Below are 19,090 nucleotides of genomic sequence, written 5' to 3'. Positions count from 1 at the left end.
GCGTCCCGGTGTGTGCAGCGGGGCCACGCTGGCCCGCATTTAACAAGTACCCCATTAGCTTTTTAAAGGCGTGTTTAAACAAACACGGCTCCTTTCTGCACCCCCCCCCCCCCCCCCCCCCCCCCCCCAGCCTCCCTTTGAGCCCCGCACAGTGTGAAAAAAGTGGAACTGGGCTTTGACGGTTTGTGCGCCGCAGCGGGGAGAGAGAGAGAGAACAGAGGGGCGAGAGAGCAAAGGAGGAGCGTTGTAGACTGGCTGACAGCGGGCTGGGCCTTCGGGAAATACGCGGGATTTCACAGAGGGGCCTGGGGATGAATGGAAGCTGCCCTCCCGGTGAATAGAGGTACCAGGCCTGCACTCATTAGTCTCTGTGAACCGAGGCTCCAGGATAAAGGAAGGCAGGGCAGCCCCCTGTTCAGGTATAAAAGAGGGTCTTCATGAGTGTGTTTATCCCCGCTGCGCCCCCAGTGAAATGGAAATGGAGAAATTGCTATGATCTGATGAATGGTCACCTCCTCCCAGGCCGCACTGGCCTCTTGTCCTGCTGTGATCACTTCACTGGGAGAGCAGGGCCACTCAGCAGCTGATCTTGCGTCCTGATTAAGACATTACTTAATCTGGGAGCGAATATTTTACCCAAACTACCAGGAGGTTTGATCGTTCGCGCCCCCGATCCACCATCAGCAGCACAAACATAATCTGTCTGATTCATTTGAGGGTGGTGGTGGTCATTCCTTCCTATATCACATGCTATGTGTGAACGAAAGCTTGAAAGCCCTGTGATCTCACATGACAGCAACAAAGTCTGGCACTGAACGCAGCGGCAACAAGAAGTCAATGCTGTTTTTTTTATTAATTAATTTGGTTCACAGAGTCGATTGTGCGCCTTTTTGAAAAACCAACACCAGGGCATGCACATTTAAAAATACAAATTACCCTAACTAAAGTTGTTTGGTCGTCATTTATCATCGGACTAAGAATTTAAGGAGTGTGAACAACCCCTGCGCACCCGACAAAGCCTTTTTGTACATCATGTTAAACAAGACAGACGTGCCTGTGAGTTTCTTCTCTTTGTTCCCGCGGCACATCTAATTTACCCACTGCATGCAGGAGCTACAGGCTTTGTTTGCAGTGTCCCTGCCCTGAGACAGAGCAGCTCTCCTGGACTACACTAAACCGGCTTGGCAGCCGGCGTGTGTGTGGTGCCAGGCTCGAGGGAGGATGTGAATGCGCGCAAATGTGTGTGTGGATTTGCGCACATGTATATCCGTATCTAAGTTCGTTTTTTTTTTTTTTTTTTTTGCATCATGGGGTTGCATTTCTGTGTCCAACGCACACGCACACACACACACACACACACACACACACACACACACGCTTTGAGAGAACACAAATCGGGCGAATGAATCCTCGTACCACCTCTTTTGGCACTCATCAGTTCGTGACTTGTGAAAAGCGCCAAAGTGAGGATTGTAAGTGAGCAGGACACTCGTCACAGGTCCGTCCATGAGACTCAGTGACACCTGTCATCACAGCTTACTCTGAAGACCTGCTACACACCACCTCCAGCCTCGCCTTGTCTCGCCTGTGCTGCCGACAAATGGGGGGTGGATGGTGGATTTATAGATCCCCTCTTTCTCTGGTCTGCGCACTGGTAGCGAGGTTAGAGGGCACGAAACAGTCGGAGAGCAGGGTGGAAAGGAGGGAGAGGGATGGAGGGACGAGGAAAGTCTGCCCAGTTAACGTTTGTCCTTCAGATGAGCGTGCTTCTCTGGCCCTGTGGCCATCGCTCGCCTTCCCGCCTGACTGCACCACAACACTCAGGACAAAGAGTGCGGTGGAGAGCATGAGTGTTACACAGAATGCTTCAGATATTTAACAGTTCAGTTTTCACTTTGGTAATGACTCTATTTCCATGTTTAACCTCTCTTTTAAACGGGCTCACGATGAATATAATTCATAACGGAGAGTTTCTCCATTTTAATTATTATTTCAGTGTGGAAATGTTTATTTCTCCTCTTCCAACTTTATTGCTTGGTAGTTCATTATTGCACATTAAACAACACAGAACTGATTGTGGGTCCCTTGTGAGAAGCTGTACGAATGGTAGCCAAGAAAGAAAAGAGGGAGAAAAAAAAGGCTTGTTTGGTTCAGAAACCATTTAACAACTTCCCCTGGAAATTGAAAGAGGAAATAGTTTTGGGCTGGATTGCAGTAGGGGGGGAATGAAGCCCATATGAGGACCAGATGAAGAGAGTAAGCAGCCAAGCAGGGCTAACAGTGGGAGAGAGAGAGAGAGAGAGAAAGAGAGAGAGAGAGAGAAGAAGGAGAAAATGGAGGGGGTCTTTTGATGTCCTTCATTTACATCTCACAACAGAACCAAATAAAAACAAACTGGAATTATTGGAAAACAGTGACAGGAAGAGGAGAAGAGAAAGAGAGCGAGCGAGCGAGGCATCAAATGAGATAGTGAGCAAGAGAGAGAGAGAGAGAGAGAGAGAGAGAGGGGACTGGGTGTTTATGAGGTCATTTACCAAACTTGTGTTTTCAACATGCCCTCCCCACTTTAAATTTTCAGCTTTGTTCTACTCTAATTACTTCCATCCACATGTGTGTGAGAGACAGAGAGTGTGTGTGTGTATGTGTATGTGTGTGTGTGTGTGTGTGAAGGCATGTGTATGGATGTGCTTGTCACTGCAACTGCTTATGTTGCAACATAGATTGTAAACATGTCCCCTTAACTTCCTTTCTTTTTGCATTAACCCTTGAACGTTCTCTGCAAGGTGTTTGCACGTAGCTGCAGCTTGGTGCGCACCACATTTCTGGAAATCTGCTGCCACGGCCAACAGGAATAAACACAACATTTCTCTGCATAGGTGATGACATTCTGGCATCTCATGCACTAAATGGAGCAAATGGAGCAAATCACTCACAAGTTACTCATGAGATTCAGTTTCCAGGGGGGAACCTTTGTCATTTGAAAGTCAATTGCAAATGTATTTTACTCACAAATGAGATAAGTCAAATATGACAGTAGACAAAACAATAGCATGAAAAATGAATTAACTATTTTTGGAAGTTCTCAAAATCTCAACTTCAGATGAACGTTAGTCACGTTAGAACGTTAGTGATCCACTGGACACCTCCTAATTTCCACCCAATGCCAACATTCATTACAGATGCAGAGTATGTTATTTGGCAAAATGGAAAGTTTAACGTGGAAATTGGGGTGTTGGTGTCTGTAGCGCATCTCAATTTTACACGGGAAGCCAGAGTTCACATCCTGTCACTGACCTCCAAACAACGGTCACTTCTTTATTAACAGTAAACATTAACTTTGACTAACCTTGTGCTTTCGTTGCCTAACCCTAACAATTCGGTAACCACAATTTATTAGCGATGACCGCAGCCTTTCCCTATCGTAACAATCCCAACCCTTTTCTTTGTTGACAAAAGCAACAATAATAATGATAATTGATAAACACTGGACATGGAAACACTTGGAACACATTGAAGGAAAGGTTTTGAAGCATATTATCATTTTGATTAGCAAAGTGGTTGAGTGAGTGCAATGGCGCAAGTGAGCTGACACAGTTTGCCACAAAACTAGGCAGATGACATTTGAATTGTGACTTTGGCACAGGAGACAGCTACTTATTTCATTATGTTCATCAGAAAGTGACCAAAAATCAATTTTCTTCTTTTGAAATTAATTGAAAATGCCTGCAAAATAACTGAAATTCTTGGTTTACTCATCACAACCGATATTTCCACTGAACGTAGCCTGATGTTCCATAATAAATCCGGCCATTAAACAGTCAAACATATCACACATTGTGTTAGTCATCCTGTGCTTCATTACTGTCAGGAAAAGTAACCGCAGGTGTGTCCCCAGAACACAGTGCCCAGACCTGTCAGCGTTATGCAATCTGGCACATTTTGGTTCTCCAGTCAATTAACGCTGCTGTTTTACAGTTCAGGCTGAAAGTTGTTTCTGCAGAGCAACTGGTATCAGAAGGCCTGTTTTTAAGATGATGGCTTCTTTTTTTGCCTTTCTTTTTTAGCTTTGTCTTTCACTATCTTGCTGTTTGCCAGTGTAATCCATCTCTTCTTTCTTACTTTACTAAATGTTTAAAACATTTTCTCTCCACGGCAGACACGTCATGCCCGCAGTGACATTTGTAAATTGCAAAATCTGCGCAGTTCTGGCTGAAAGCTCTTATCTCTTACTTGTTCATGGTGGAGCTTGAGTTCTTCAGGCATCACTGAGGCAGCGATAGCTGCCTGGCATCCTGGCTGCTCTTGGATCACAACATGACTAAAGCATGTGTTATGACATTTGGTGATATTTGCATATTCATTTGTGACATTAAACATTTCTCAGCGCTGCCTGAGGTGTTTCAGGGTGTTCTTCAAGAACCACTATGAAAATAATTCCACATGTTCTTGCTAAGTGAACCTGACTGGGCACCGTAGTTAATAATAATAATAATAGATTTTTAACCCTTTTAAGATGTTTCTTGAAAGTGTTCAGGGCACAGAGGCACGGTGCAGGCACACAGAGTAAGTCTGGCTCTGACTCACACTGGCAGCGGCTTTAATCAGGGTGGAAAAGATGTGGTGCTCTCATGCAATGTAGAGTCAAAGACTCACCCTGAGGTCTGCAGGAGGTCACCTAAAGAGAGACAAGGATAGAGACATAGAGAAAAGAACAACATAGAGAGAAGTCCTTGTCCTCTGTCAAACAAGCTGCCTAGAGGACACACATTCCTCACTTTCTATCACAAAAGACAATAATTATAACAGCACCATAACACCACTGGGTTAAGATAGAGAGGATCATTTCCTAAGAAACTTATCTTCACAAATCTTCACAAATATTTTAAGTTTCAGCAAAATGTCTAAAGTGTACAACACTTAGCTCATAGAAACACCAAATATAGAGACTTGTCTGGTCACAGCAGCAGGGTTAGGGGTGTGACATTGTGTTGTTGATAAACAAAAGCAGTGGGAAGTGATCTGAAAACTGGCCAGTGGACAGACAAAGGTTGAACCATGGGTCATTTTATACTGCCACAGCACAGTGATATGTAGGGAGAAGGATGAAAGAGACGGGTGAGTGGGCAGGAAAAGCGAGAGACAGAACCTGAACTGGAGCTTGTGGGTTTTCTGTGTTCTCAGGGCCTTTCTGTGAAGGCTGCGTTCAGGGTTACAGGTCTGGCCTCGAGCGCCAACGCTGTCACTGGGAATTACAAACAGGCAAAATGTGTAACCTGCCCCAACGCTGTGGCAGTGAGCCTGAGGGGCCACGGCGCTCATGCTGACTGGCTGGCTGCGTGCAGGACTGTCCGCTTGGTAACTGCCTGCTCTCTTCTGTTCATCGTGCTGCTCCCTGGAACAAGACAGTGCACTGATTAGATGGCTTTTTTTACAGATTCTTTTTTGCATAAATTTCCAATCTGATGTTGCTGAGTTGTATGTAACACTGTAGCTGTTGTATAATGTTAAATAAAATACATTGATGTGGGTGCCACACATTAAAATTAGCTCATTATAAAACCAAACGGACAGTTGTCTGTGGCTTCTGGTGACAGCTATTTATTGCACTGCTAAATAAAAAAAATCACAGTACCATAAATCGTATTAAAAACAGTTTTCATAAAAGGCACAGTGATTTTTATGTTTGTATTCAACACACAGTTTTCTATAGCAACAGCAAATCAGAGGTGCTGCAGCGCTTCCCTTACATCATGCGAACATGATGGCTTTCATCAAAGACGACTTGGTTTGCATGTCGCTCGCTTGCTTTGATATTCGGTGCCACTTCATGCTTCAGTTTGTGGCTGTGGTAATTGTTATTAAAACAGAGCCTGGGGCAAAGATCTGCCCCATTCATTAGAAAGTTTCATCAATTAACACTACCCACAAGGGTTTTTTGGAAAATGCTGTGAGCCACAGCAAGGCTGCAGTCAGTGCCCTCTCTTCCTACTGATTAAATATCTGTCCCAGTTTATTTTAGTGTAACATATGATGTACATATGCACTACTTGGAAAAATGGTATCTTTGAAAATGCAATGTGCTTAAATTGTGCCACGTATGATCTACACATATTACTGAAGCCAGTGAAGTAGATGTGCTACTTACACACTTGCTCACTTTGTATTTTCTTTTATTCTTTCCCATAACACAGTAAAATGGCTTTATAATTTACATTTTTTAAGTCTATCATTCAAACCTACCTTCTATCAGCACCAACACAGATGCTTCTCCATCCTCTGCACTAAGTGCCCACTAAACTGGAGAGAAACAGAGCCCTCTGGTGTTAGTAAGTGCCAAAAGCCTTTTAACCTCCTGAGCACAGCTAACATCAAAACAAAGCATTTCCTTATTAAATCACTCAACCACAAATTAGAAAGTTTTAAAAATGTCCATAATATCTTTATTATGGTGAAATTTAGTGTCCAAACATGTGCAGTGGAACACACACTTAAAGACACTAAACGTTTCCTGGGTAGCTGGTAAAATGTTGAGAATAACATATACAATGAATTATTCACAAGTCACAAATGTTCACTCCCTTTTAATAAATAAGACGCATCTAACGAGCTGTAATAATAAAAACATAATGAGACACAGCTGGCGTGGAATTCCAGGACCGCCGCAGGTTAATAAGGGATCAGAAGATGAGGTCAGAAGGTTTTGAAAGTACCTGCATAATCTTTCCTTCTTTCTTTCTTTCTTTCTTTCTTTGCTGCATAGACACACACACACACACACACAGACACAAAAACACACACACTGGCCCTCTCTGCTGGCTTTGTGACCCTCTCTATTGTCATGTATACATGGTTGGGCAGGGCTGCTATATGCAGACAACATGCCAAGCTAAGTGTTGGGTGTGGTGAGGTCAAAAAGATCACTATCTCCTTTAATTACCCAGGACCTGGCCAGCCACCGATATTTCTGCTTACCTGTTTGTGTGTATGTGTGACGGGGGTTGGGACAGAGATCTTAAACACAATAGGCAGCGCAAAGACAACATTCAGTCCACCCCTTCCAATAACGTGTCACCGCTAAACATACCTCCACCCTTGTATAATCATGCAGAATTCTTCGCCTTTCACAAGAAATTTAATTAGGCTGAAGGAGAAAACACTGAGTGTGTAGGGAGTTCTTCCTAAGAAACCTGCTTTCACCAGGTCTTAGACCACAAGTGGCAATCTCGTGGCTCTTCTTACCTAACACTTTCTCTTAGTGCTCAGAGGCAAAAACACGTCTTTGGAACACGACAGCATTACCTTCATGATGTGTGCTAATTATTATGTGTGTAGTGCTTCAGGTGGTGCAACAATGAAATGTTTTAATTACAGCGGTATATTTAAATTGGAATTTCACTTTGTTATCAGATGCTAAAAAGGGTTTACTTCAAATTAATACTTTGAAAGCTAAAATATTTAATGTAACAATGTATTATACATTTTTTGATTATGAAAAGTAGAAAACAACATAACTCAGTTGTACAGTAGTACGTGTGGTCCTTTGAATTAAGTCCAATTTATAGCCATTTCATTGCTGTATTTATCTCTCTCTCTCTCTCTTGCTATTCTCCCTGAGGGCTTCACCTGCAGAACCTGCTCTGTCATTAGAAAAGGGATTTATGCACAGTAGAGATACAATAAAACCTACACCCTCCGAGTTGCTTCCATCATCTGCCTGGTCAGCAGCTGTGACACTGCGAGTGGATATGAAATACATGTTGTGCACACCATGCACATCCCTTGGTGTTTGTAACACTTTGGACTTATGGGATGCTGGGAAGAAAGAAATAATCTCTTTTATGTTATGCGTACTTTGTGCAATATGCACCCCCCACCGAAATCCACGAGCAAACCAAACTCAACAAGAAATGACAGAACACAATTGAAATCAGCCACTTTCTTTGTCTTCATGCATGGCCTCTCATGAGCAAAGACTCATCTGGTAAGGATTGCTTTGAAATTTAAATACATAATTTGAAAATTTAAAAAAGCAAAGCACAAGAAAGACTGCACTGTGCATGAAAACAATAGCCTCCTATCCACAGTTTGGGTTGTCGCTGTTTTAGGTTTGCTCTTGCGGCAGTCATATCTGTCCAAAACTAGTAGTGAATTGGGGGTAGGAAAAAATAGAGTTCACCCATTTTGTTTTAATCAGGGACAGAGAAAGGGACCCGAATATGGATAAAGACTAAAGGGAAGAATGACACATTTCTTCTACTTCGGAGATGCTCTCATGGTACTCTTCTTTTGTCTTCTTTTTTATGTCACATCTAATCAGCATTGTCAAACAAATGCATTGCGGTCAAACACAATCCCTTTCAGGTTTTGTTTACCATAAACAACATAATCGGCATCACAGAGGAAAAAGCCCCGGAGCAAGAGAGCGCAGGGTTAATAAAGACAAAACGACTCCAAACATTGCTTGAATTACATTTAAATGACCTGCAGAACACATATATGACAAACATCCAGAGTGGATGTTGGCTGAAGGATCAGATTGCTCACTGTGGAATGAATAATGACAATAAATCCACTATAATACAAAAAAAGTAGTTTGTTTTAATGTAAAAAGTAAATTAAATATGAATTAATCATAAGTTCAACCACTCTAGAAGCCATTGCGTGACTGGCTCGGGTGCTGCAGGAAAAGTGATTGACAGGTTGACTATGTAGATTCTCAGTGTAAGGTGGAGATATTTACCATAAGTTTGATCTCTGTGAGAATCCCATCAACCTGAGCCTCCTTATCTACTTGAGTGATTGGCAGCATGTCCCTGAGGTAAACCAGGAAGAGCACTGCAGGTCTGTACGGCTCACTGAACAGGCAGTGCTGATTTACTGACAGAAGGTTGAGCGGTGACCATTGAAACTAGTGAAGATCTTAGAAGACGTGTGTTGTATGTAAACACACAATGGCTTTTCAACAGTTTGTTAATATAAGAAGCTTCATGTAATGAGGGCGGGGTAAATATTAGGACTGTTTGCAAGGAGTAACAAAAGAAACGTTTGAGGCTAGAATGAAAAAGAGGAAACAGCGAGAGAAGAGAAAATATTTTTTTTTGTTTTGTTGCTTTTGTGTAAAATGCTAAAAAAAAAAAACTGGAATAATCATTAGACAATCACTGCTTTCTTGCGGTCAAACTGAGAGCATGTTCGTGCAGACTTTTAGTCACAGGTACGGTATTTTCACTCATGACTGAGTGATTTAGTGTGCAGAACTAACACCATTATAATTGGACTCTATCGGTTTTAATAACAAAGATGGCAGGTTAGCGTAACAGCTGTTGAGGGAGTACAGTGGTAAGTTAAGCCACTTGATTTCCACTGAAAATGAGCTGGGCTGGGTAAAGAGCCAAAACTTGAGCAGGGTGGTGAGGCTGAGGAAGGATGAAAACGATCTGCGCCTCGAGGGCCTGCTGCTGCCATCTATGACTTATTCACTCAGAGCAATTAAGCAGCTCAGGATTCAACAGCCGGAGTCACATTCTTCACTACAGAAAGAGAAACGGAGAGAAAGACAGAGTGAGTGAGAGAGAGAGAGAACACAAAACACTGCAACATGTCAAAACTAGATCTTCTTCAAATTGAATAAGAGCAGTTAAAAGAGACGATCAGTAACTCCTGGCTTCTCTTTTATCAAACTACTCCCAGGGTGGAGATTATTTATTACACACACATAAATACCATAACATTATGATAACCTTTGCGTTCAACATGAAAGCGTTTTATTGCTGTTGTTATCACAATCGTGATCATCATCATCATCATCATCACGTGTAAGCTGAAAGAACATTTTTACATTTGGTAGTCCTTTTCATTTTGTATCATTATTGAAACAACAAAGAGTCTGAATAAAATGAAAGTTGTCATCCACCAGTGAGATTGTATTTTGAGTTTCAAGCCCCTTTCACATTAAAAAAATCTTTGCAATGCGTTTGCTGTCGGTCTGAAGTTGAAGTTCTGTTAAGTCACTGTTTACCTCTCTGTTGTAAAAGACAGGAATGTCTTCCTCAATCAAATATCAGTGTTCTTCTTGATGAGAATGCATCACTGAACAAAAGACGAGTTAAGGAGGATTAAGCTTCAAAGGAACTAATATGTATCATGTGCTGTCAAACCGCGGTGACTGTTCCAAACAGTTGCATCCGAATGCGGGACAAAAAGCCAACTATAATACAGAGGTACAAGAGGGCTGGTTAGCTGGGATCGGAGCACAAAGCACACTCTGGGGGAGTCTTTCTTGGACATCACTCTTTATGTTGTTTGCCTGAATTATCACAAACTCTAATTAATAATCTGTGTTGTGATGTATTGTCAGATTGCAGGTCTCAGGTGGATTAGAGAAAGAACAAAGGGACACCATCTTTAAGTATTTTGCTCGTCATGTATTAAACATCAAACAAAAGCAAAAACACGCACGCCACACCAATGAACAATGAATCTCTGCTTCTCTGCAACTTTGTCCCACTTTCAGCTCATAACACAACCAGTTTTGAAACAATAAAATCCTCCTCATGCTCTTCTGAAAGACAAATATTTGCAGGTGCAATCATCTGTCTCACACCTGCCAGTCTTCTCTTTGACAGGGCCATCATTCAGCTCTGCAGGTACATGAGAAATTCTGTTGTTGCACTACTGTCACAGTGCAGTTGAAAATGTACAATTACTGAATTTTATTAGCACCATTTAACTGTAAATCAAATGAGGGTTGACAGAAACAAGATGGACTTGCACCATCATCTGTTACAGATACCACAGCTGTCCAGAACAGATGGACCACACTTAATTATTTTACTAATGACGAAATGGCAAACACTTCAGCATTAGAAAAATGTTTACTGACATGCAGCAATGCCAAGCATTGTTTATTAATGCTGAATATGCTTTTTCTCCACTGAAAAATTAATGTCTAACGTTCTGTAAAAAGCAAAAACATAAGGTCACCTAGAGGAGTAATGGTAAATGGTGTGTTCTTATCTACCTAATGGGAACTTTAAGAGTGAGAGAACTTTACAGTGTTGCTCATTCAGTTGATGGACGACGACTCTATGACCTGAACCACAGCCGTCCTCAGTAACAACAACACAAAGGTGGTGCATTAAATGAAAAATTTATTTTCTAAAATGAAAAATGAGATACCAGCGTGCTGACATGACGAGTGAGTCTCTGCGCTTTTCAGATGCTTTGATGAGAGCTGCATGGTGTTGACACTGATGAATCTACCGGCAGATCTCTGCAGGCCAGCTTTGAAATGTCACTTTCAGTTGAGTGTGTGGCATGCCTCATCTCTCGCTTTCTCTCTGATGTCTAATATGGAAAATGTGGAAATGTCAAACAGTAAAGGATCTTGCTATGACAAAGTCTTGCCATTTTAGGATTTTCACACTTGGGTTTAGTCATTAGTCTAAAAGAAACTAATAAACACGGATGTGTTTTGAATGGGTGAAGAATTAAGGAAAATGTGAGTTCCACTGAGGAGCGGAAAGCTTTGTGGTGACTCACAGAAGACTGCCTGGTTTATAATTACTGCTAAGTATGACCCACAACACTGAAGAAAGAGTGATTCAGCACATCCTCACAAACACAGCTTAAGAAACATGAAATTGAATTGAAATTCAAACTTAAATTATTGAGTACCACCACAGTGTATACAGTACACTACTACATACACATATACGGTATGTATATGATAATAGGTCAGACTAATGTTTTTGTGTTAATATGTATACAGTGCATCTAGAAAGGATTTACAGTGTTTAACTTTTTCCACATTTTGTGATGTTACAGCCTTATTCCAAAATGTAATAAATTCATTATTTTCCTGAAACTTCTAAAAAAAACACTCTAATGAAACAAAGATTTTGGCCTAAATTCCCACTGATGTTCCTATGACTTGAAACATACTGCATACAGAATATGAGAGCAGAGTACATTTAAATGAACTGAAGTCATGCATAAATATTTTCCAGATTAGTTTTTGGGTTTTCAGATCAAAATACACAAGAATTTCCTGTATTGTAATAGTCACTTCACACTAGGACAGAGAAAAATGATATAAATAGTGCAACATGTAAATATGCATTTTGCCAGTCTGGATTAAAGTTTAAATAAAATTGAGTGTAAAACAAAACACAAAATGTAACAAAATAGTTTTGTTAAATTTGTTAAAAACTAAATTATTTTTAAGACCACTAATTTTTGTGATGCTAGAAGAGAAGATTTTTAAGACATACTTATGACTGATCATAAACTTGTACGAGAGTGGGGCTATTGGATAACAGTTACCAGGTGAATTTATTGTAGAGGATGATGGGTGTATAGTTGTAGAAGTATGCTGTGTTCTGTTACTGGTGCAAGTTAAAAACTCAGTTGTATAAACAATGTGCACAGAGAACATGAAGCCCCTGGCTAATAGGATGTGCTAACAGTGCAATGGAGCACTTGCTGCTTCTGTCATGTTGGTGAGGTAAAGTCTGCCGTGACATCCTCACTGGTTCTTCAGTAAACCACCCCACAGGGTGCAGCATATCAGATCCTCTTCATCGTTCTATCTTTATTTATATCACGCACACCCTTTTTGCATATATATATATCTATATATATATATTTTTTTTACAATATCTCACTTTCATAGTTATTTGTTCTTAGTTTCTCCTTAATCGCTCTATGCAATTTCTCTTTGTTTATGGCCAGAAATTTACCAGAGTTATGAAGGCTTCTGGTCTAGAGGGGTCAACATGTGTCTAATTCAATCCAAAAGAGCCACCGGGGTTAAACCTCACAGTCTCTTGCTAAGTAATGAGAGGCTAGTGTTGCCAGACACAGAGACCAGACAGACCTGTCTCTCTCTATTTTTATTAAATGTTATACTGCTAAGTACATTGACCAAAGGCTTTTAGACTTGTTCATGTATATTTGTTACTGCTGTTACTGGGTGTTTTAAGAGTAGCTTGTTTGGGGTTGTAGTGTTTTGCCTTGCACTTATTTGAGTAAATAGTTTATGTAACAAATAAATGTACTGTATACTCACAACCAACAAGTACGATTTTTACTCAGCCATGTTTTGCAGTAGCAGTATTCACAGTTCAACTCTGTGTTAGAAAACTAAAACTGTGATGAGTATGACATTGTCATGTATTAACAGACTGTTAATCTTCAAATACTGGATGTATTTGTATGTACATGGTTATAATACAAATAGCTTTAGTGCTAGAGACAAAAGTTATTCACAGATGCAAATGATAAAAACATCATTAGAGCACAAACTGGAATTCATCCAGGATCATGTCACTAAAACGAACATATCTGAGGCATATTTGACTGAAAGCAGTTGTTGATGGCAATCAATAAGAGGTTACATTTTGAAAGTAAGGGGGGAGTTAATTAAAGGTGTGAGACAGAGACAAGACGTTGAGAGGTGGTGCTGTCAGATAGCTGACAGGTAATTGCAGCACAATTTTTCAGGCACTTAGACATTTGAGAAGCGGAATTGAATGCAACTCATTAACACGCCACCTTAATAGGGATTCTTACAGGAGACATCAGGAGCTGCTCAGACTAGTTCTGAGGTTGCCATACTGTCACTCCTTCTTCTGTGGAGGAGGTTTGCATTTAGGTATTGTGCTACTACATGTGTGTGCATCTCTGTTTTTTTTTCCTGCCTTGTCTTCTACATTATTTGTTGTGAAATAGGCTCACTTTACCTTTAGTTCTTTTTAGTGCATTGCATTATATGAATCATCCAACTGTTTGTTTAGTTGTCAAAAGCAAACTACGATGTGCCTTTTTTTTTTTTTTTTTTTACAATTTATCCTGCAGCCAGTTGGCAATGACAAAACAAAACATACACACATACATCTAGAGCCACAGTGGATGTAGCCTGAAGGTTAGAGAAGTACAACTGGATCCAAAATTTCTGGCTCAAATTCCCGTACTGGCTGGGGAAATGTGGTGTGTGAAGTGTGATGATAGAAATAATGAAAAACCTTGACTTTAGTGATTCTGAGCAAAGTACTGAACATGTTTTATGCAAAAACCTTTTTCCTTCCACTCCCTCAGTTTGTTGGAGTAGAAAAACACTGTATCATTAGAATCATTATTTTACAAAAGCAGATTTACATGTTCATATCAACTTGGATGTATTGAAAATGTTTTCCTATTTTCTATTTTGCTTTAAAGATTCCATAAAATGCATATTCCTAGCAGTTAAAATAGGGTCTGAGGGCTCTTTGACACAGTTCAGTGACATAATTTGGTAAAACATTGACAGGAATCATCCCACACAGGCCATTTCCCACCCTGTCTCTAGCATGGAATGGGGAAATGACTGGCTTTGTGGCGTGTCGCATATCCGTCTTGCACATTCATCATCTTTGATAGATATGGCTACCTGCAAAATCACAGTTTGACCTAGAGTCAAATGAATCTCCTGCACTAGATGGACCAAGTCGGTTTCAGCAGAATCTTTCTGCATGGTTAAACACTTATTATTATTGACATTTATTGAGATGTTTGTATATGGGTATGTAGGCTAAAGTGACAGGGACATGCTGTTTAATGTGAGTGAGTTCTGGTTCATCAACTAAAAAAACAAGGTAGCATTAACTCTCAATAGAAGCACAGGAGTTCATATTAAAGAACTACAGTTGGTACAAACTGTTTATCGCCCTCGAATGGATTAATCCTATCAATCATTATGCAGGTAGTATACATAAATTTGGTATTGGTCCTGCTCTTAGAAAAAGGCAGTAGGTCAGTCTTGCACTATACTGTCTCAGGTTAGTGAGGCGAAGTGGTTACTATTTTGTAAGAATATTTTGTATTTTCACCTGAGTTTGGCGGTAGGTGTAACGACTTGTGTTCTTCTTCACCGCACTGCTCCATGAGAGTATAGTGCTAGCTTCTAAAGCTTTCTCCGGCTTTGGGGACCAAATCGAAAACAAGGCAGGTTTTAGCGGGTACACGGGGGAACCAATAGGTAGCCTGTTCGACATGTGGGGGATGGTTGCCTCAAAATCTCTTATACACGCTCATATTATAACTTTCCAGCCAGAACACCATGCACAGATACCTGTGAATTTTATGTGAATGTTGGAATTGTATTCATTTGTTTCACATCGCCTTCATTAATAAAAATATGTTTTTAGATGCTTTTAGATGTTGATGGGATTTGTGTTTTTAGATTTTCCCATGTTCAATATGATCTCAACATGAACTTCTGACCACTCCATAGTTTCACAATATTCAACAGCCCATTTTCGAACCCCCATCTTTTTCCCACATATTCTCCACCTACCACCTCCAACCCTCAGGGGCTCTTCCACTTGCTGCTTTAGTATGAAAATTTGGCCTATGTGTTTCCAATAGATCTTCCAGAGTAATGATGCCTTAGCCAGGTGATTCATGAGCACACTGACAGCTCAAATTGCTGGTGTGAATCTCTGGCACGACATGAGACAGCCCGAGCCGCCTTCTCTGCCTCCAGGCATGCAGGGTGGAGTGAAGAGGGGAGGAGCCGGGGCAGGAGCTGCAGGTTTAACCCTGTCACCTGCAGTCTGATATTTGACCTAGTGCAAAGTACACTGGAGATACAGGCAAATCATGTGAGCGAGTTGAAATGGGAAGAGGGTGTGTATTTAAAATAGTACAAATTAATAATAAAAGAATTAATATTAATCTCAATATCAGCTATTAAGTTGAGAAGATAAGGTGGTTAATGTAATAATCAATATTTTTGTGTGTGTGTAATGTGATAGGTGTCACCAAAGATATATTACAGAATTTCTTTTTCGCTTTAATGCCTGCAGCTCTACTGTTTTGTATCAGCATATCCACGTCCATCAGTCAGGTCACCTACACAGCTGTACCCTTGCGCACCATTGATAACTAACAAACATGTTGAATAGAGTTCTCTCCTCATATCTAATTGTTTAGATATTTCTGAACATGAATCAATTATTATAATCTTTGCTAGCACTCTTTTTTGTTTTTCGTTTGTTTGTTCTTTTTTTGTTTAGTTTTTTTTTACCTTTTCTTGGAACTGTTGATGCAGAGTGATTCCAACTAGAGCATGAGAAGGGATAAAAAAAGAAACGATCCAGTCATCAAACATAAACATGCTTCACAATGAGTAAAAAATTCCATTGAGTTGCATTTACTTTCAATACATTTAAATTCCATACAGCAAAAATCAATCACTTTTATAAGTGACTACATCAAAACACACACACTCACACACACACACAAAACTGCTAACATCCCTGTTGTACCTAGTCCTTTGCAAATAATTTTTTCTACTAATATTTATTTTATTAAGTTCTGTGTTAACTTAACCATGTGTCACACCTCCCCTTTGCCATTTCTGTGGCTCCTTAGTCATCCCATAAAAATGAAGCAAAGTATCACAAAGACATGAGGTTTTACGCTCTGCTGGCCTGAACCTTTGTTTACATGTAACAAACTGATGTGAAAATCATACTCAGATGAGATCTGGCCATTTGGAAGCTATTAGAGCAAACACTTTCAATAAGATGGTTTTACAACCTCATAAGTGTCTCTTTGGTTGCACATTTAATGACCCCTGCTGTGTAAATCAGTCCTAGGGTTGTTAAAGAAAGGTTTCTGTGGAAAGAGTGGCAGGCACTGAATATATAATGTGTCAAATGCCTAGCAGGAGTCTGGTCAAATTGTTTGGCTAACAGAAGCAACACAGGCTGGAGTAAAACGCCTTCTGTAGCTTCTTGGCAAAAATAATCCAGCGAGTGTCGTGAAAAACAAGAAGGGAAGAAGGAAAGGTCATGACATGTCATGTTTACGGACTGGCATAGTAACCAGCACTTACAGGAAGTTTCAATCAAACCTGGTGTTTAAGCCATCGCAGCTGCCAAATGAAAAACATGATGGCTTTTAAGTTCATGTTTATAAAATGTTTGACAAAGCTGATGTTTTGTAATGTTGTGAATTTAGTATACTTTTACATCATCTCCCCAAAATGAAGACTTTAGCTAATTAAATATAACATTTAGATTAAGTTCGTAATGTCTCAAACTTATTGTAAACATAACAAAAACTAGCACAGTATGTGTAAAAAAACTCATTGTAGTGAGTGCTACACTTAAAAAAAAACTTATGTAGTGAAAAAAAAACAACTTAGCTCAGCTGTACATATATATATATATATATATATATATATATATATATATATATATAGCTTTATAGTACTACAGTACTAGCATACAATGAGTGAGGTCCAATTGGATCCAGGATTTGCATTTAAAAGAAGGTAAACAGAGTTGCATTTGTGACAGAGGAACAAAAAGACTCTTATTGTTAAATCCACCATTTCCCCTTCATGTTTTTCCAATTATGTTTTTTTCCAAATGATTTCAGGCTCATACTAAAAAGATGTTTTCACTAAAAAGCTACTCTACGTTTACCTACCGTTAGGTTTTGTCCTTGCTTCCGTCTCTGTTTCTGCCTTCTCAACTTCCTTGCTCTTTTTGACCCCAACTACCTAAAATGTACTCACAACAAAGTTAAGGACTTCAATCCCCCCAGGGGCTGCTGCGGTCCACGCTCCCAGAGAGTAACACAGACCTAACAGGGACATGCTGGAACAAATGACAGAGACGGACTCTGCAGGCGAGCTTGCAGATACGCAGATGGGCACAGATCAAGGAATAAAGAAAATTATGGAGATCTACAGTACCACCACAGTGGTGTGACAACGTGGCTTTTGGATGGCATGCCACCATGACTGCTGCTGCCCACAAAATGCGAAGATTTTTGTATGTCTGGCAAGGAAGTTGTCTGAAGTAATATCATGACATACAGTACATAAATTGCATGGGAGAGCATAGTTTTGCTAAAAGCACACTTCAGTGTAAAAATAAAAGGATTCATATTGCTTAGGAACAACCAGGATGTGAATGTGTTTTGTCTTTTAAATTCCAAGTTAACAACTTACTTTTCATAATAAAATTACAATTAAATCCTGGGTGACTCATTTGTAATGATGAGCTATAAAAATAACAGTATGGCCTCAGATGCTTTCTGTATCTAACATTGCTAATAAATCTTGAGTATGCAAATCTACGAAATAAAAACTTTACTATACATTTTATAGTCACTTATTCACCCTGTCTTGGTTGAAAGTCAAAATAAATGACACTGAACCGCTGCCAAACTCAGTCATCTGCCCTCATGCCTCTGTATCTGTCATTGATTCTGACTGCATGATGGCACAATCAAACTTATAAAAATAGCACCAGAGCAAAGAGGAAACCACTAAAAAAATGCATACACACTTGCTGCACTGTGCGTTCTTCTCTCTCTGATCCTTTAATCTGCAGGAACTTTAGAAGCAACAAGGCCACAGTAAGAGACAACTAGGGACACAGAGGGAGAGAGAAGAGAATGAGAGAAACCACAGCCACCACAGAACTGCCAAAAAGCTGGGAGTCTTGTCCAACATTTAACCATCAGAGCTCTGCTCGGAGACTAAATGGGGTGACAGTTGAAAGGAAGCCGGGGTGGTGAATTGTGAGTCATAGCTTTTTATTTCTGACTCCCAGGAAGTTAGTAGACACATTGTACATTAGAGAGGAGCAAGGTTTTTTCCTGCAAAATTTATTTTCCCATTTGGGATTGAGAAAGACAGCGTGTCGGGGAGACTGCTCCTCAACAGAACCAGTGTGCCAGAGCATGGCAAATAAGCAACGACACTTACCAAATCTCAAATACAGAAGCTTTTTCTTTTTACTTTTCAAAAAGGATTAGTTGATATTAGTTAGTAGTTACTTAATACCATGCGCCATGTTTTTCAAAATCTCTAAATATTTATTATTTATTTATTATTTTTCTTTCTCTCCCAAAGGCTTAAATTGCAACAAATTCCTAATTGCTAGTGCAGTCGAAAACCTTTACATCAATGAATCACAAAATACATCTTAAATAAATGAGACTTAGTTGAGGCAATAATATCAATAATAACAATAATCCCCATTGGTAATTTCCATAAAGATACTAAATGTTATTGTTATTCTGTATGAAT

Source organism: Anabas testudineus, chromosome 5, assembly GCF_900324465.2.
Source record: "Anabas testudineus chromosome 5, fAnaTes1.2, whole genome shotgun sequence".
NCBI lineage: Eukaryota > Metazoa > Chordata > Actinopteri > Anabantiformes > Anabantidae > Anabas > Anabas testudineus.
The sequence above is the reverse complement of the archived record's forward strand: the minus strand, read 5'-3'. Positions refer to the sequence as shown.